At 43.9% G+C, this 20434-nt stretch overlaps 1 long non-coding RNA gene across 1 annotated transcript; it reads right to left on the bottom strand.

The window, feature by feature from the left end:
• Positions 1–16060: 16060 nt before the first annotated feature.
• On the bottom strand, positions 16061–17959 carry LOC308312117. Its single transcript, XR_013963729.1, has 3 exons — positions 17924–17959; positions 17766–17813; positions 16061–17453 (listed from the first exon to the last, which is right to left on the bottom strand). It is a non-coding gene; the product is annotated as an uncharacterized lncRNA (long non-coding RNA).
• Between the last annotated feature and the right edge of the window lie 2475 nt (positions 17960–20434).

Here is a 20434-nt window from a genome sequence, read left to right as displayed (position 1 = left end):
ACTATGTACCGTATGGCCCTATAAACTGTGTTGGGATGAAAGCTAGCCACTTTGAGCAGTGTGGGAAGTGCTGGGGCAGTTTGGGACAACAGGGCCAAAATGTCACTTTCACAGTCCCAAAGTGCCATTTTCACAGTAAAAAGGCCTGGTTCACTTTTGCTTAGCTTAGTCTGTAACTTGAAAACTATGTACCGTATGGCCCTATAAACTGTGTTGGGATGAAAGCTAGCCACTTTGAGCATTGTGGCAAGAGCTGGGGCAGTTTGGGACAACAGGGAACGAACAGGGCCAAAATGTCACTTTCACAGTCCCAAAGTGCCATTTTCACAGTAAAAAGGCCTGGTTCACTTTTGCTTAGCTTAGTCTCTAACTTGAAAACTATGTACCGTATGGCCCTATAAACTGTGTTGGGATGAAAGCTAGCCACTTTGAGCAATGTGGGAAGTGCTGGGGCAGTTTGGGACAACAGGGCCAAAATGTCACTTTCACAGTCCCAAAGTGCCATTTTCACAGTAAAAAGGCCTGGTTCACTTTTGCTTAGCTTAGTCTGTAACTTGAAAACTATGTACCGTATGGCCCTATAAACTGTGTTGGGATGAAAGCTAGCCACTTTGAGCATTGTGGCAAGAGCTGGGGCAGTTTGGGACAACAGGGCCAAAATGTCACTTTCACAGTCCCAAAGTGCCGTTTTCACAGTAAAAAAAAAAAGATTCATTTTGCTTAGCTTAGTCTGTAACTTGAAAACTATGTACCGTATGGCCCTATAAACTGTGTTGGGATGAAAGCTAGCCACTTTGAGCAATGTGGGAAGTGCTGGGGCAGTTTGGGACAACAGGGCCAAAATGTCACTTTCACAGTCCCAAAGTGCCATTTTCACAGTAAAAAGGCCTGGTTCACTTTTGCTTAGCTTAGTCTGTAACTTGAAAACTATGTACCGTATGGCCCTATAAACTGTGTTGGGATGAAAGCTAGCCACTTTGAGCAATGTGGGAAGTGCTGGGGCAGTTTGGGACAACAGGGCCAAAATGTCACTTTCACAGTCCCAAAGTGCCATTTTCACAGTAAAAAGGCCTGGTTCACTTTTGCTTAGCTTAGTCTGTAACTTGAAAACTATGTACCGTATGGCCCTATAAACTGTGTTGGGATGAAAGCTAGCCACTTTGAGCAGTGTGGGAAGTGCTGGGGCAGTTTGGGACAACAGGGCCAAAATGTCACTTTCACAGTCCCAAAGTGCCATTTTCACAGTAAAAAGGCCTGGTTCACTTTTGCTTAGCTTAGTCTCTAACTTGAAAACTATGTACCGTATGGCCCTATAAACTGTGTTGGGATGAAAGCTAGCCACTTTGAGCAATGTGGGAAGTGCTGGGGCAGTTTGGGACAACAGGGCCAAAATGTCACTTTCACAGTCCCAAAGTGCCATTTTCACAGTAAAAAGGCCTGGTTCACTTTTGCTTAGCTTAGTCTGTAACTTGAAAACTATGTACCGTATGGCCCTATAAACTGTGTTGGGATGAAAGCTAGCCACTTTGAGCAATGTGGGAAGTGCTGGGGCAGTTTGGGACAACAGGGCCAAAATGTCACTTTCACAGTCCCAAAGTGCCGTTTTCACAGTAAAAAAAAAAAGATTCATTTTGCTTAGCTTAGTCTGTAACTTGAAAACTATGTACCGTATGGCCCTATAAACTGTGTTGGGATGAAAGCTAGCCACTTTGAGCAATGTGGGAAGTGCTGGGGCAGTTTGGGACAACAGGGCCAAAATGTCACTTTCACAGTCCCAAAGTGCCATTTTCACAGTAAAAAGGCCTGGTTCACTTTTGCTTAGCTTAGTCTGTAACTTGAAAACTATGTACCGTATGGCCCTATAAACTGTGTTGGGATGAAAGCTAGCCACTTTGAGCAGTGTGGGAAGTGCTGGGGCAGTTTGGGACAACAGGGCCAAAATGTCACTTTCACAGTCCCAAAGTGCCATTTTCACAGTAAAAAGGCCTGGTTCACTTTTGCTTAGCTTAGTCTGTAACTTGAAAACTATGTACCGTATGGCCCTATAAACTGTGTTGGGATGAAAGCTAGCCACTTTGAGCATTGTGGCAAGAGCTGGGGCAGTTTGGGACAACAGGGAACGAACAGGGCCAAAATGTCACTTTCACAGTCCCAAAGTGCCATTTTCACAGTAAAAAGGCCTGGTTCACTTTTGCTTAGCTTAGTCTGTAACTTGAAAACTATGTACCGTATGGCCCTATAAACTGTGTTGGGATGAAAGCTAGCCACTTTGAGCAATGTGGGAAGTGCTGGGGCAGTTTGGGACAACAGGGCCAAAATGTCACTTTCACAGTCCCAAAGTGCCATTTTCACAGTAAAAAGGCCTGGTTCACTTTTGCTTAGCTTAGTCTGTAACTTGAAAACTATGTATCGTATGGCCCTATAAACTGTGTTGGGATGAAAGCTAGCCACTTTGAGCAATGTGGGAAGTGCTGGGGCAGTTTGGGACAACAGGGCCAAAATGTCACTTTCACAGTCCCAAAGTGCCGTTTTCACAGTAAAAAAAAAAAGATTCATTTTGCTTAGCTTAGTCTGTAACTTGAAAACTATGTACCGTATGGCCCTATAAACTGTGTTGGGATGAAAGCTAGCCACTTTGAGCAATGTGGGAAGTGCTGGGGCAGTTTGGGACAACAGGGCCAAAATGTCACTTTCACAGTCCCAAAGTGCCATTTTCACAGTAAAAAGGCCTGGTTCACTTTTGCTTAGCTTAGTCTGTAACTTGAAAACTATGTACCGTATGGCCCTATAAACTGTGTTGGGATGAAAGCTAGCCACTTTGAGCAATGTGGGAAGTGCTGGGGCAGTTTGGGACAACAGGGCCAAAATGTCACTTTCACAGTCCCAAAGTGCCATTTTCACAGTAAAAAGGCCTGGTTCACTTTTGCTTAGCTTAGTCTGTAACTTGAAAACTATGTACCGTATGGCCCTATAAACTGTGTTGGGATGAAAGCTAGCCACTTTGAGCAATGTGGGAAGTGCTGGGGCAGTTTGGGACAACAGGGCCAAAATGTCACTTTCACAGTCCCAAAGTGCCATTTTCACAGTAAAAAAAAAACAGATTCATTTTGCTTAGCTTAGTCTGTAACTTGAAAACTATGTACCGTATGGCCCTATAAACTGTGTTGGGATGAAAGCTAGCCACTTTGAGCAATGTGGGAAGTGCTGGGGCAGTTTGGGACAACAGGGCCAAAATGTCACTTTCACAGTCCCAAAGTGCCATTTTCACAGTAAAAAGGCCTGGTTCACTTTTGCTTAGCTTAGTCTGTAACTTGAAAACTATGTACCGTATGGCCCTATAAACTGTGTTGGGATGAAAGCTAGCCACTTTGAGCAATGTGGGAAGTGCTGGGGCAGTTTGGGACAACAGGGCCAAAATGTCACTTTCACAGTCCCAAAGTGCCATTTTCACAGTAAAAAAAAACAGATTCATTTTGCTTAGCTTAGTCTGTAACTTGAAAACTATGTACCGTATGGCCCTATAAACTGTGTTGGGATGAAAGCTAGCCACTTTGAGCAATGTGGGAAGTGCTGGGGCAGTTTGGGACAACAGGGCCAAAATGTCACTTTCACAGTCCCAAAGTGCCGTTTTCACAGTAAAAAAAAAAAGATTCATTTTGCTTAGCTTTGTCTGTAACTTGAAAACTATGTACCGTATGGCCCTATAAACTGTGTTGGGATGAAAGCTAGCCACTTTGAGCAATGTGGGAAGTGCTGGGGCAGTTTGGGACAACAGGGCCAAAATGTCACTTTCACAGTCCCAAAGTGCCATTTTCACAGTAAAAAGGCCTGGTTCACTTTTGCTTAGCTTAGTCTGTAACTTGAAAACTATGTACCGTATGGCCCTATAAACTGTGTTGGGATGAAAGCTAGCCACTTTGAGCAATGTGGGAAGTGCTGGGGCAGTTTGGGACAACAGGGCCAAAATGTCACTTTCACAGTCCCAAAGTGCCATTTTCACAGTAAAAAGGCCTGGTTCACTTTTGCTTAGCTTAGTCTGTAACTTGAAAACTATGTACCGTATGGCCCTATAAACTGTGTTGGGATGAAAGCTAGCCACTTTGAGCATTGTGGCAAGAGCTGGGGCAGTTTGGGACAACAGGGCCAAAATGTCACTTTCACAGTCCCAAAGTGCCGTTTTCACAGTAAAAAAAAAAAGATTCATTTTGCTTAGCTTAGTCTGTAACTTGAAAACTATGTACCGTATGGCCCTATAAACTGTGTTGGGATGAAAGCTAGCCACTTTGAGCAATGTGGGAAGTGCTGGGGCAGTTTGGGACAACAGGGCCAAAATGTCACTTTCACAGTCCCAAAGTGCCATTTTCACAGTAAAAAGGCCTGGTTCACTTTTGCTTAGCTTAGTCTGTAACTTGAAAACTATGTACCGTATGGCCCTATAAACTGTGTTGGGATGAAAGCTAGCCACTTTGAGCAATGTGGGAAGTGCTGGGGCAGTTTGGGACAACAGGGCCAAAATGTCACTTTCACAGTCCCAAAGTGCCATTTTCACAGTAAAAAGGCCTGGTTCACTTTTGCTTAGCTTAGTCTGTAACTTGAAAACTATGTACCGTATGGCCCTATAAACTGTGTTGGGATGAAAGCTAGCCACTTTGAGCATTGTGGCAAGAGCTGGGGCAGTTTGGGACAACAGGGAACGAACAGGGCCAAAATGTCACTTTCACAGTCCCAAAGTGCCATTTTCACAGTAAAAAGGCCTGGTTCACTTTTGCTTAGCTTAGTCTCTAACTTGAAAACTATGTACCGTATGGCCCTATAAACTGTGTTGGGATGAAAGCTAGCCACTTTGAGCAATGTGGGAAGTGCTGGGGCAGTTTGGGACAACAGGGCCAAAATGTCACTTTCACAGTCCCAAAGTGCCATTTTCACAGTAAAAAGGCCTGGTTCACTTTTGCTTAGCTTAGTCTGTAACTTGAAAACTATGTACCGTATGGCCCTATAAACTGTGTTGGGATGAAAGCTAGCCACTTTGAGCATTGTGGCAAGAGCTGGGGCAGTTTGGGACAACAGGGCCAAAATGTCACTTTCACAGTCCCAAAGTGCCGTTTTCACAGTAAAAAAAAAAAGATTCATTTTGCTTAGCTTAGTCTGTAACTTGAAAACTATGTACCGTATGGCCCTATAAACTGTGTTGGGATGAAAGCTAGCCACTTTGAGCAATGTGGGAAGTGCTGGGGCAGTTTGGGACAACAGGGCCAAAATGTCACTTTCACAGTCCCAAAGTGCCATTTTCACAGTAAAAAGGCCTGGTTCACTTTTGCTTAGCTTAGTCTGTAACTTGAAAACTATGTACCGTATGGCCCTATAAACTGTGTTGGGATGAAAGCTAGCCACTTTGAGCAATGTGGGAAGTGCTGGGGCAGTTTGGGACAACAGGGCCAAAATGTCACTTTCACAGTCCCAAAGTGCCATTTTCACAGTAAAAAGGCCTGGTTCACTTTTGCTTAGCTTAGTCTGTAACTTGAAAACTATGTACCGTATGGCCCTATAAACTGTGTTGGGATGAAAGCTAGCCACTTTGAGCAGTGTGGGAAGTGCTGGGGCAGTTTGGGACAACAGGGCCAAAATGTCACTTTCACAGTCCCAAAGTGCCATTTTCACAGTAAAAAGGCCTGGTTCACTTTTGCTTAGCTTAGTCTGTAACTTGAAAACTATGTACCGTATGGCCCTATAAACTGTGTTGGGATGAAAGCTAGCCACTTTGAGCATTGTGGCAAGAGCTGGGGCAGTTTGGGACAACAGGGAACGAACAGGGCCAAAATGTCACTTTCACAGTCCCAAAGTGCCATTTTCACAGTAAAAAGGCCTGGTTCACTTTTGCTTAGCTTAGTCTGTAACTTGAAAACTATGTACCGTATGGCCCTATAAACTGTGTTGGGATGAAAGCTAGCCACTTTGAGCATTGTGGCAAGAGCTGGGGCAGTTTGGGACAACAGGGCCAAAATGTCACTTTCACAGTCCCAAAGTGCCGTTTTCACAGTAAAAAAAAAAAGATTCATTTTGCTTAGCTTAGTCTGTAACTTGAAAACTATGTACCGTATGGCCCTATAAACTGTGTTGGGATGAAAGCTAGCCACTTTGAGCAATGTGGGAAGTGCTGGGGCAGTTTGGGACAACAGGGCCAAAATGTCACTTTCACAGTCCCAAAGTGCCATTTTCACAGTAAAAAGGCCTGGTTCACTTTTGCTTAGCTTAGTCTGTAACTTGAAAACTATGTACCGTATGGCCCTATAAACTGTGTTGGGATGAAAGCTAGCCACTTTGAGCAATGTGGGAAGTGCTGGGGCAGTTTGGGACAACAGGGCCAAAATGTCACTTTCACAGTCCCAAAGTGCCATTTTCACAGTAAAAAGGCCTGGTTCACTTTTGCTTAGCTTAGTCTGTAACTTGAAAACTATGTACCGTATGGCCCTATAAACTGTGTTGGGATGAAAGCTAGCCACTTTGAGCAGTGTGGGAAGTGCTGGGGCAGTTTGGGACAACAGGGCCAAAATGTCACTTTCACAGTCCCAAAGTGCCATTTTCACAGTAAAAAGGCCTGGTTCACTTTTGCTTAGCTTAGTCTGTAACTTGAAAACTATGTACCGTATGGCCCTATAAACTGTGTTGGGATGAAAGCTAGCCACTTTGAGCATTGTGGCAAGAGCTGGGGCAGTTTGGGACAACAGGGAACGAACAGGGCCAAAATGTCACTTTCACAGTCCCAAAGTGCCATTTTCACAGTAAAAAGGCCTGGTTCACTTTTGCTTAGCTTAGTCTGTAACTTGAAAACTATGTACCGTATGGCCCTATAAACTGTGTTGGGATGAAAGCTAGCCACTTTGAGCAATGTGGGAAGTGCTGGGGCAGTTTGGGACAACAGGGCCAAAATGTCACTTTCACAGTCCCAAAGTGCCATTTTCACAGTAAAAAGGCCTGGTTCACTTTTGCTTAGCTTAGTCTGTAACTTGAAAACTATGTACCGTATGGCCCTATAAACTGTGTTGGGATGAAAGCTAGCCACTTTGAGCATTGTGGCAAGAGCTGGGGCAGTTTGGGACAACAGGGCCAAAATGTCACTTTCACAGTCCCAAAGTGCCGTTTTCACAGTAAAAAAAAAAAGATTCATTTTGCTTAGCTTAGTCTGTAACTTGAAAACTATGTACCGTATGGCCCTATAAACTGTGTTGGGATGAAAGCTAGCCACTTTGAGCAATGTGGGAAGTGCTGGGGCAGTTTGGGACAACAGGGCCAAAATGTCACTTTCACAGTCCCAAAGTGCCATTTTCACAGTAAAAAGGCCTGGTTCACTTTTGCTTAGCTTAGTCTGTAACTTGAAAACTATGTACCGTATGGCCCTATAAACTGTGTTGGGATGAAAGCTAGCCACTTTGAGCAATGTGGGAAGTGCTGGGGCAGTTTGGGACAACAGGGCCAAAATGTCACTTTCACAGTCCCAAAGTGCCATTTTCACAGTAAAAAGGCCTGGTTCACTTTTGCTTAGCTTAGTCTGTAACTTGAAAACTATGTACCGTATGGCCCTATAAACTGTGTTGGGATGAAAGCTAGCCACTTTGAGCAGTGTGGGAAGTGCTGGGGCAGTTTGGGACAACAGGGCCAAAATGTCACTTTCACAGTCCCAAAGTGCCATTTTCACAGTAAAAAGGCCTGGTTCACTTTTGCTTAGCTTAGTCTGTAACTTGAAAACTATGTACCGTATGGCCCTATAAACTGTGTTGGGATGAAAGCTAGCCACTTTGAGCATTGTGGCAAGAGCTGGGGCAGTTTGGGACAACAGGGAACGAACAGGGCCAAAATGTCACTTTCACAGTCCCAAAGTGCCATTTTCACAGTAAAAAGGCCTGGTTCACTTTTGCTTAGCTTAGTCTGTAACTTGAAAACTATGTACCGTATGGCCCTATAAACTGTGTTGGGATGAAAGCTAGCCACTTTGAGCAATGTGGGAAGTGCTGGGGCAGTTTGGGACAACAGGGCCAAAATGTCACTTTCACAGTCCCAAAGTGCCATTTTCACAGTAAAAAGGCCTGGTTCACTTTTGCTTAGCTTAGTCTGTAACTTGAAAACTATGTACCGTATGGCCCTATAAACTGTGTTGGGATGAAAGCTAGCCACTTTGAGCATTGTGGCAAGAGCTGGGGCAGTTTGGGACAACAGGGCCAAAATGTCACTTTCACAGTCCCAAAGTGCCGTTTTCACAGTAAAAAAAAAAAGATTCATTTTGCTTAGCTTAGTCTGTAACTTGAAAACTATGTACCGTATGGCCCTATAAACTGTGTTGGGATGAAAGCTAGCCACTTTGAGCAATGTGGGAAGTGCTGGGGCAGTTTGGGACAACAGGGCCAAAATGTCACTTTCACAGTCCCAAAGTGCCATTTTCACAGTAAAAAGGCCTGGTTCACTTTTGCTTAGCTTAGTCTGTAACTTGAAAACTATGTACCGTATGGCCCTATAAACTGTGTTGGGATGAAAGCTAGCCACTTTGAGCAATGTGGGAAGTGCTGGGGCAGTTTGGGACAACAGGGCCAAAATGTCACTTTCACAGTCCCAAAGTGCCATTTTCACAGTAAAAAGGCCTGGTTCACTTTTGCTTAGCTTAGTCTGTAACTTGAAAACTATGTACCGTATGGCCCTATAAACTGTGTTGGGATGAAAGCTAGCCACTTTGAGCAGTGTGGGAAGTGCTGGGGCAGTTTGGGACAACAGGGCCAAAATGTCACTTTCACAGTCCCAAAGTGCCATTTTCACAGTAAAAAGGCCTGGTTCACTTTTGCTTAGCTTAGTCTGTAACTTGAAAACTATGTACCGTATGGCCCTATAAACTGTGTTGGGATGAAAGCTAGCCACTTTGAGCATTGTGGCAAGAGCTGGGGCAGTTTGGGACAACAGGGAACGAACAGGGCCAAAATGTCACTTTCACAGTCCCAAAGTGCCATTTTCACAGTAAAAAGGCCTGGTTCACTTTTGCTTAGCTTAGTCTGTAACTTGAAAACTATGTACCGTATGGCCCTATAAACTGTGTTGGGATGAAAGCTAGCCACTTTGAGCAATGTGGGAAGTGCTGGGGCAGTTTGGGACAACAGGGCCAAAATGTCACTTTCACAGTCCCAAAGTGCCATTTTCACAGTAAAAAGGCCTGGTTCACTTTTGCTTAGCTTAGTCTGTAACTTGAAAACTATGTACCGTATGGCCCTATAAACTGTGTTGGGATGAAAGCTAGCCACTTTGAGCATTGTGGCAAGAGCTGGGGCAGTTTGGGACAACAGGGCCAAAATGTCACTTTCACAGTCCCAAAGTGCCGTTTTCACAGTAAAAAAAAAAAGATTCATTTTGCTTAGCTTAGTCTGTAACTTGAAAACTATGTACCGTATGGCCCTATAAACTGTGTTGGGATGAAAGCTAGCCACTTTGAGCAATGTGGGAAGTGCTGGGGCAGTTTGGGACAACAGGGCCAAAATGTCACTTTCACAGTCCCAAAGTGCCATTTTCACAGTAAAAAGGCCTGGTTCACTTTTGCTTAGCTTAGTCTGTAACTTGAAAACTATGTACCGTATGGCCCTATAAACTGTGTTGGGATGAAAGCTAGCCACTTTGAGCAATGTGGGAAGTGCTGGGGCAGTTTGGGACAACAGGGCCAAAATGTCACTTTCACAGTCCCAAAGTGCCATTTTCACAGTAAAAAGGCCTGGTTCACTTTTGCTTAGCTTAGTCTGTAACTTGAAAACTATGTACCGTATGGCCCTATAAACTGTGTTGGGATGAAAGCTAGCCACTTTGAGCAGTGTGGGAAGTGCTGGGGCAGTTTGGGACAACAGGGCCAAAATGTCACTTTCACAGTCCCAAAGTGCCATTTTCACAGTAAAAAGGCCTGGTTCACTTTTGCTTAGCTTAGTCTGTAACTTGAAAACTATGTACCGTATGGCCCTATAAACTGTGTTGGGATGAAAGCTAGCCACTTTGAGCATTGTGGCAAGAGCTGGGGCAGTTTGGGACAACAGGGAACGAACAGGGCCAAAATGTCACTTTCACAGTCCCAAAGTGCCATTTTCACAGTAAAAAGGCCTGGTTCACTTTTGCTTAGCTTAGTCTGTAACTTGAAAACTATGTACCGTATGGCCCTATAAACTGTGTTGGGATGAAAGCTAGCCACTTTGAGCAATGTGGGAAGTGCTGGGGCAGTTTGGGACAACAGGGCCAAAATGTCACTTTCACAGTCCCAAAGTGCCATTTTCACAGTAAAAAGGCCTGGTTCACTTTTGCTTAGCTTAGTCTGTAACTTGAAAACTATGTACCGTATGGCCCTATAAACTGTGTTGGGATGAAAGCTAGCCACTTTGAGCATTGTGGCAAGAGCTGGGGCAGTTTGGGACAACAGGGCCAAAATGTCACTTTCACAGTCCCAAAGTGCCGTTTTCACAGTAAAAAAAAAAAGATTCATTTTGCTTAGCTTAGTCTGTAACTTGAAAACTATGTACCGTATGGCCCTATAAACTGTGTTGGGATGAAAGCTAGCCACTTTGAGCAATGTGGGAAGTGCTGGGGCAGTTTGGGACAACAGGGCCAAAATGTCACTTTCACAGTCCCAAAGTGCCATTTTCACAGTAAAAAGGCCTGGTTCACTTTTGCTTAGCTTAGTCTGTAACTTGAAAACTATGTACCGTATGGCCCTATAAACTGTGTTGGGATGAAAGCTAGCCACTTTGAGCAATGTGGGAAGTGCTGGGGCAGTTTGGGACAACAGGGCCAAAATGTCACTTTCACAGTCCCAAAGTGCCATTTTCACAGTAAAAAGGCCTGGTTCACTTTTGCTTAGCTTAGTCTGTAACTTGAAAACTATGTACCGTATGGCCCTATAAACTGTGTTGGGATGAAAGCTAGCCACTTTGAGCAGTGTGGGAAGTGCTGGGGCAGTTTGGGACAACAGGGCCAAAATGTCACTTTCAACAGTCCCAAAGTGCCATTTTCACAGTAAAAAGGCCTGGTTCACTTTTGCTTAGCTTAGTCTGTAACTTGAAAACTATGTACCGTATGGCCCTATAAACTGTGTTGGGATGAAAGCTAGCCACTTTGAGCATTGTGGCAAGAGCTGGGGCAGTTTGGGACAACAGGGAACGAACAGGGCCAAAATGTCACTTTCACAGTCCCAAAGTGCCATTTTCACAGTAAAAAGGCCTGGTTCACTTTTGCTTAGCTTAGTCTGTAACTTGAAAACTATGTACCGTATGGCCCTATAAACTGTGTTGGGATGAAAGCTAGCCACTTTGAGCAATGTGGGAAGTGCTGGGGCAGTTTGGGACAACAGGGCCAAAATGTCACTTTCACAGTCCCAAAGTGCCATTTTCACAGTAAAAAGGCCTGGTTCACTTTTGCTTAGCTTAGTCTGTAACTTGAAAACTATGTACTGTATGGCCCTATAAACTGTGTTGGGATGAAAGCTAGCCACTTTGAGCATTGTGGCAAGAGCTGGGGCAGTTTGGGACAACAGGGCCAAAATGTCACTTTCACAGTCCCAAAGTGCCGTTTTCACAGTAAAAAAAAAAAGATTCATTTTGCTTAGCTTAGTCTGTAACTTGAAAACTATGTACCGTATGGCCCTATAAACTGTGTTGGGATGAAAGCTAGCCACTTTGAGCAATGTGGGAAGTGCTGGGGCAGTTTGGGACAACAGGGCCAAAATGTCACTTTCACAGTCCCAAAGTGCCATTTTCACAGTAAAAAGGCCTGGTTCACTTTTGCTTAGCTTAGTCTGTAACTTGAAAACTATGTACCGTATGGCCCTATAAACTGTGTTGGGATGAAAGCTAGCCACTTTGAGCAATGTGGGAAGTGCTGGGGCAGTTTGGGACAACAGGGCCAAAATGTCACTTTCACAGTCCCAAAGTGCCATTTTCACAGTAAAAAGGCCTGGTTCACTTTTGCTTAGCTTAGTCTGTAACTTGAAAACTATGTACCGTATGGCCCTATAAACTGTGTTGGGATGAAAGCTAGCCACTTTGAGCAATGTGGGAAGTGCTGGGGCAGTTTGGGACAACAGGGCCAAAATGTCACTTTCACAGTCCCAAAGTGCCGTTTTCACAGTAAAAAAAAAAAGATTCATTTTGCTTAGCTTAGTCTGTAACTTGAAAACTATGTACCGTATGGCCCTATAAACTGTGTTGGGATGAAAGCTAGCCACTTTGAGCAATGTGGGAAGTGCTGGGGCAGTTTGGGACAACAGGGCCAAAATGTCACTTTCACAGTCCCAAAGTGCCATTTTCACAGTAAAAAGGCCTGGTTCACTTTTGCTTAGCTTAGTCTGTAACTTGAAAACTATGTACCGTATGGCCCTATAAACTGTGTTGGGATGAAAGCTAGCCACTTTGAGCAATGTGGGAAGTGCTGGGGCAGTTTGGGACAACAGGGCCAAAATGTCACTTTCACAGTCCCAAAGTGCCATTTTCACAGTAAAAAGGCCTGGTTCACTTTTGCTTAGCTTAGTCTGTAACTTGAAAACTATGTACCGTATGGCCCTATAAACTGTGTTGGGATGAAAGCTAGCCACTTTGAGCAGTGTGGGAAGTGCTGGGGCAGTTTGGGACAACAGGGCCAAAATGTCACTTTCACAGTCCCAAAGTGCCATTTTCACAGTAAAAAGGCCTGGTTCACTTTTGCTTAGCTTAGTCTGTAACTTGAAAACTATGTACCGTATGGCCCTATAAACTGTGTTGGGATGAAAGCTAGCCACTTTGAGCATTGTGGCAAGAGCTGGGGCAGTTTGGGACAACAGGGAACGAACAGGGCCAAAATGTCACTTTCACAGTCCCAAAGTGCCATTTTCACAGTAAAAAGGCCTGGTTCACTTTTGCTTAGCTTAGTCTCTAACTTGAAAACTATGTACCGTATGGCCCTATAAACTGTGTTGGGATGAAAGCTAGCCACTTTGAGCAATGTGGGAAGTGCTGGGGCAGTTTGGGACAACAGGGCCAAAATGTCACTTTCACAGTCCCAAAGTGCCATTTTCACAGTAAAAAGGCCTGGTTCACTTTTGCTTAGCTTAGTCTGTAACTTGAAAACTATGTACCGTATGGCCCTATAAACTGTGTTGGGATGAAAGCTAGCCACTTTGAGCAATGTGGGAAGTGCTGGGGCAGTTTGGGACAACAGGGCCAAAATGTCACTTTCACAGTCCCAAAGTGCCATTTTCACAGTAAAAAGGCCTGGTTCACTTTTGCTTAGCTTAGTCTGTAACTTGAAAACTATGTACCGTATGGCCCTATAAACTGTGTTGGGATGAAAGCTAGCCACTTTGAGCAATGTGGGAAGTGCTGGGGCAGTTTGGGACAACAGGGCCAAAATGTCACTTTCACAGTCCCAAAGTGCCGTTTTCACAGTAAAAAAAAAAAGATTCATTTTGCTTAGCTTAGTCTGTAACTTGAAAACTATGTACCGTATGGCCCTATAAACTGTGTTGGGATGAAAGCTAGCCACTTTGAGCAATGTGGGAAGTGCTGGGGCAGTTTGGGACAACAGGGCCAAAATGTCACTTTCACAGTCCCAAAGTGCCATTTTCACAGTAAAAAGGCCTGGTTCACTTTTGCTTAGCTTAGTCTGTAACTTGAAAACTATGTACCGTATGGCCCTATAAACTGTGTTGGGATGAAAGCTAGCCACTTTGAGCAGTGTGGGAAGTGCTGGGGCAGTTTGGGACAACAGGGCCAAAATGTCACTTTCACAGTCCCAAAGTGCCATTTTCACAGTAAAAAGGCCTGGTTCACTTTTGCTTAGCTTAGTCTGTAACTTGAAAACTATGTACCGTATGGCCCTATAAACTGTGTTGGGATGAAAGCTAGCCACTTTGAGCATTGTGGCAAGAGCTGGGGCAGTTTGGGACAACAGGGAACGAACAGGGCCAAAATGTCACTTTCACAGTCCCAAAGTGCCATTTTCACAGTAAAAAGGCCTGGTTCACTTTTGCTTAGCTTAGTCTGTAACTTGAAAACTATGTACCGTATGGCCCTATAAACTGTGTTGGGATGAAAGCTAGCCACTTTGAGCAATGTGGGAAGTGCTGGGGCAGTTTGGGACAACAGGGCCAAAATGTCACTTTCACAGTCCCAAAGTGCCATTTTCACAGTAAAAAGGCCTGGTTCACTTTTGCTTAGCTTAGTCTGTAACTTGAAAACTATGTACCGTATGGCCCTATAAACTGTGTTGGGATGAAAGCTAGCCACTTTGAGCAATGTGGGAAGTGCTGGGGCAGTTTGGGACAACAGGGCCAAAATGTCACTTTCACAGTCCCAAAGTGCCGTTTTCACAGTAAAAAAAAAAAGATTCATTTTGCTTAGCTTAGTCTGTAACTTGAAAACTATGTACCGTATGGCCCTATAAACTGTGTTGGGATGAAAGCTAGCCACTTTGAGCAATGTGGGAAGTGCTGGGGCAGTTTGGGACAACAGGGCCAAAATGTCACTTTCACAGTCCCAAAGTGCCATTTTCACAGTAAAAAGGCCTGGTTCACTTTTGCTTAGCTTAGTCTGTAACTTGAAAACTATGTACCGTATGGCCCTATAAACTGTGTTGGGATGAAAGCTAGCCACTTTGAGCAATGTGGGAAGTGCTGGGGCAGTTTGGGACAACAGGGCCAAAATGTCACTTTCACAGTCCCAAAGTGCCATTTTCACAGTAAAAAGGCCTGGTTCACTTTTGCTTAGCTTAGTCTGTAACTTGAAAACTATGTACCGTATGGCCCTATAAACTGTGTTGGGATGAAAGCTAGCCACTTTGAGCAATGTGGGAAGTGCTGGGGCAGTTTGGGACAACAGGGCCAAAATGTCACTTTCACAGTCCCAAAGTGCCATTTTCACAGTAAAAAAAAAACAGATTCATTTTGCTTAGCTTAGTCTGTAACTTGAAAACTATGTACCGTATGGCCCTATAAACTGTGTTGGGATGAAAGCTAGCCACTTTGAGCAATGTGGGAAGTGCTGGGGCAGTTTGGGACAACAGGGCCAAAATGTCACTTTCACAGTCCCAAAGTGCCATTTTCACAGTAAAAAGGCCTGGTTCACTTTTGCTTAGCTTAGTCTGTAACTTGAAAACTATGTACCGTATGGCCCTATAAACTGTGTTGGGATGAAAGCTAGCCACTTTGAGCAATGTGGGAAGTGCTGGGGCAGTTTGGGACAACAGGGCCAAAATGTCACTTTCACAGTCCCAAAGTGCCATTTTCACAGTAAAAAAAAACAGATTCATTTTGCTTAGCTTAGTCTGTAACTTGAAAACTATGTACCGTATGGCCCTATAAACTGTGTTGGGATGAAAGCTAGCCACTTTGAGCAATGTGGGAAGTGCTGGGGCAGTTTGGGACAACAGGGCCAAAATGTCACTTTCACAGTCCCAAAGTGCCGTTTTCACAGTAAAAAAAAAAAGATTCATTTTGCTTAGCTTTGTCTGTAACTTGAAAACTATGTACCGTATGGCCCTATAAACTGTGTTGGGATGAAAGCTAGCCACTTTGAGCAATGTGGGAAGTGCTGGGGCAGTTTGGGACAACAGGGCCAAAATGTCACTTTCACAGTCCCAAACCCAGCTAGCAAGTTATGGCGCGCCGCCTGCGGGAGGCGGTCGCCGCGCGCCGCCGATCGTGTCCTCCGCCGGGCGCGTCGCACGATGTGGCCGCGTCGTTCTTGATCAGCGTGTGCCGTGCGCGCCGACGCGCGTGTAGCCGGCGCCCCGCTTCTCTGCCGCGACTCGAACGTCAGCTACGACGGCAGCAGCAGGACAGCGTGGAGCTGTCTTATGACACCCCCCCCCCCCCCCCCATATGACCCCGCACCCCTCGATCCTCCCCCATGCTCACCTCCCTCCCACATATTTATAGAAACATAATAAAGCAGCAAATGTATACTTAATTTTGTTTCTTTATTAGGAAAAAAAAAGGTTACAATGAAATCATTTAGGCACATAGAAAAAATATGTAAACAACCAAGTTTAGAATACAAGTGGTTGATTTTTATGTCATTTTGCTGAGAATGCACTTTAAGACCACTCTGAGAACCACTGGCTTCTAAAATCTATAAAACACCAACTTTCCTGAAACCACCAGAACATGTTGGATAAGATTGTGTCCACATTTCCACAGTTTTCTGAAAAACCTATGTTTCTATATTAGTGGTTCTCAAATTATGTTATGTCAAGGACCCCAGAAATATTATGAAATTGGCCGCAGACACCTACAGTATCTGAAAATATGTTGTTCCAGGGACTACCCAGAAGCAAAGATGAGTTTAAAAACGTTTGCTCTGAAACAATATATATTCAAAGATTTGCACATTTTCAGGATAAAACTAAATAGCAGACCTACAAGCTCGTAGCGCGGTCCCTGGAACAACATATTTTCAGATTGGAGTAAATCGTTTGAACACCAATGATACAGAAACATCTAGGCTTTTCAGAAAACAGTCATACCATTCAAACACTTTAACCATAATTTTAAAAGCTGTTAGATTGTTGGCAGATTTACAAGCTCACAAGCTTGTAGATTTGCTAATACTAAAATGTGGCCCAAACACAGTGAACGTTTTAACTAAAATCTGCGAGGATTTAGAAGACATTTTGTGGAATCAGTTCAAGTTTAATTTCTATAAAACACCAAGTCTATTCTGTGTGGAGTTAGTTATGTAGGCCCAGTAATGTTGCAATAACAGTTACACAGCAATAAACAGAACACACAATCGAGATTCACCTTTTGAGCAAGAAATCGTGCAGCATACATTCAAGAGTCCATTTGGAAACCCCTATAGCGGTGGGTTTGAACCCTTTTCATGCCAAAGTTATTCACCATTTGAGCCACGGACCACCATTTGATGAGCTGCCTGCCGTGCCTGTCCGTTTCCTTCCTTTATGAAGCCTGACTGGTGGTGGCCGCCAGCAGAAGTTCCAAAATGCACCCTGTCCAACGTCTCCGGCTCTCAGACCCCAGGTCCCTGTCACTGAAGTCCAAGATCCCCTGGTTTTAGCCACTTTAACCATTATTTAAAAAGCTGTAAGCTGTTGAAAACGAGTTTGTAGATTTGCTAATTTTGAAACATCGTGAAAATGTGGCACAAATCTGTAAATATATATTATTTTGCAGCAAATGTTTTAACTAAAATCTGTGAGGATTTAGAAGACATCAGTTCTCAAGTGTAAGTGCTTAAGTCTTTAAAACACCAATTCTCTTCTGAGTGGAGTCAGGAGTTTCTGAGCGTAGCAATGTATGTATGTCCCCATGTCTGTATGTCCGAGCACGGAAAGCTGGGTGCGTTCCTTGAGGTCTGGATGTTGCGTATAGTAGAGGGTCAGGGAAACCCGACTGGTGGTAGCCTTTCCAGCAGAGGTTGCATTTGAAGTCGATAGGTCTTCCTCCAGCGAAAGTTCGTCTGAAATCACAGAATTAATTAAATAAATTATTGTGGGATAACGTTTTGAACTTTTGATGGCTGTGAGAACCACTGCCTTAACCCATTTAGACCTGAGGACGCATCTGTGTCGCCTCATAGGTTTTAAACATTATTTTAAAAGCTGTTATCTGTTGAAAAATAGCAGATCTACAAGCTCATAGTGTGGCACAGAGTGCCACAGTACTCATCATAATACACCTCAGTCATTTAAAATGTTATGATGGTAACAATGGTACACAGTTACACATTGTTGGGTGCCAATTTTCTGTCCTTGGTAAAATGAACAATTACCTTAAATTAAAGAACGATGTCTCAGCTCTGTACAGCATGTCACCTTGTCTGTAAAATGAAATCAAATTCAAGTCAAATTTCTTTCAAATGTAACAGCAAACTTGAGGCAAGAGAGCTTGTAGCATGCAACCTTAATTCAGTGGTAGAAATGTTCTTACCGTTTGTACGCCCAACAGATCCAAGTCCTGTGTCTGAAATCACAGTAACAACAAAATGGTAAACATTGTATGTACATAAAAATCAATTTGATGAAAACAGAAGATCTACAAGCACACAATGTGCTGCGAGCTTGTAGACCAGCTATATTCAGCATGCAACCAAGTGTAAAAATCAGGCTTAGAATAAAACAACAAAATGACTAAAATGACAAATTAAATCAAAATGTGTTGTAATTAGACAAATCTTTATTTGCAATTGTGGCCTAGCAAAGTTCCTTTAGAGGAGACAACAGAGAGAAGAGTAAAAGAAATACCTGCATGGCAATGCTCATTTTGGTCACTGCATCTGCACCTATAATAGAATAACAAAAAAAGTCTGTTTTAAACATTAGCCTACTATGTGATATTTTTTACATTTGCAAGACAGACATTTGACGAAGATTTAGCCTTGCAGACCCCACATACACACAGACCCCATGCTGTATTGATGTGGTACCATAGGAGAAGTTCTAAAACAAAGAATGACAAAAAATGTGATTTACAGCTAAATGCTGTTTATGTAGTCTACACAAGCAACGTATCAAATCTTATCTAATTCGAATAATTGTGTTTAAGGACTTATCAACACAATAAGAAGTTACCTGTTAAAATAGCATGAGTTATACGTTTGCTAATGCTAACCTTATCCCCTCGTCCAAACAATAGATTGCCCAGGTAGCTAGGCTAGCTAGCTAGAGGGAAACATACACAGATAAAGATCGAAACGATTCTAACACGGGCAATTACACTACACACGGTAGATATCGGATATAAAAATACACTGACCTTTCAACTGAATTTCTCCGGAGAAAAACTGTGTAAGAACTAATATAAGCATTTGTTGGAGAGTCTTGTCTTCTGCGACTGCCTCCACCCCGTACGTCGATTCAACAAAAACAACAACACTGCAATGCATGCCGGGTAAAGCCTCGGCTCCAGGCACGGGCGGGGGAGGCAAGCCTTACGTCAGCGTGAGGAGGGACTGTAAATCGCTGTAAATTCACGATCGCATTAAAAAGTAACTGATCGCGATCGTTTGACGCGCGGACAGCGGGGGGGAGTCCAAGTCAGCCCGGGCGTGCTGCGCTGTGAAGGCGACAGCGGGAGGCGGTAGCTAGCGGGGAAATGTTAGCTGGGAAGTGCCATTTTCACAGTAAAAAGGCCTGGTTCACTTTTGCTTAGCTTAGTCTGTAACTTGAAAACTATGTACCGTATGGCCCTATAAACTGTGTTGGGATGAAAGCTAGCCACTTTGAGCAATGTGGGAAGTGCTGGGGCAGTTTGGGACAACAGGGCCAAAATGTCACTTTCACAGTCCCAAAGTGCCATTTTCACAGTAAAAAGGCCTGGTTCACTTTTGCTTAGCTTAGTCTGTAACTTGAAAACTATGTACCGTATGGCCCTATAAACTGTGTTGGGATGAAAGCTAGCCACTTTGAGCATTGTGGCAAGAGCTGGGGCAGTTTGGGACAACAGGGAACGAACAGGGCCAAAATGTCACTTTCACAGTCCCAAAGTGCCATTTTCACAGTAAAAAGGCCTGGTTCACTTTTGCTTAGCTTAGTCTGTAACTTGAAAACTATGTACCGTATGGCCCTATAAACTGTGTTGGGATGAAAGCTAGCCACTTTGAGCAATGTGGAAAGTGCTGGGGCAGTTTGGGACAACAGGGCCAAAATGTCACTTTCACAGTCCCAAAGTGCCATTTTCACAGTAAAAAGGCCTGGTTCACTTTTGCTTAGCTTAGTCTGTAACTTGAAAACTATGTACCGTATGGCCCTATAAACTGTGTTGGGATGAAAGCTAGCCACTTTGAGCAATGTGGGAAGTGCTGGGGCAGTTTGGGACAACAGGGCCAAAATGTCACTTTCACAGTCCCAAAGTGCCATTTTCACAGTAAAAAGGCCTGGTTCACTTTTGCTTAGCTTAGTCTGTAACTTGAAAACTATGTACCGTATGGCCCTATAAACTGTGTTGGGATGAAAGCTAGCCACTTTGAGCAGTGTGGGAAGTGCTGGGGCAGTTTGGGACAACAGGGCCAAAATGTCACTTTCACAGTCCCAAAGTGCCATTTTCACAGTAAAAAGGCCTGGTTCACTTTTGCTTAGCTTAGTCTGTAACTTGAAAACTATGTACCGTATGGCCCTATAAACTGTGTTGGGATGAAAGCTAGCCACTTTGAGCATTGTGGCAAGAGCTGGGGCAGTTTGGGACAACAGGGAACGAACAGGGCCAAAATGTCACTTTCACAGTCCCAAAGTGCCATTTTCACAGTAAAAAGGCCTGGTTCACTTTTGCTTAGCTTAGTCTGTAACTTGAAAACTATGTACCGTATGGCCCTATAAACTGTGTTGGGATGAAAGCTAGCCACTTTGAGCAATGTGGGAAGTGCTGGGGCAGTTTGGGACAACAGGGCCAAAATGTCACTTTCACAGTCCCAAAGTGCCATTTTCACAGTAAAAAGGCCTGGTT

This window comes from Protomyctophum bolini (genome assembly GCF_963924005.1).
Source record: "Protomyctophum bolini genome assembly, contig: SCAFFOLD_425, whole genome shotgun sequence".
Lineage (NCBI taxonomy): Eukaryota > Metazoa > Chordata > Actinopteri > Myctophiformes > Myctophidae > Protomyctophum > Protomyctophum bolini.
Note: the sequence above shows the minus strand (reverse complement) of the source record. Positions and strands in the feature narration are given on the sequence as shown.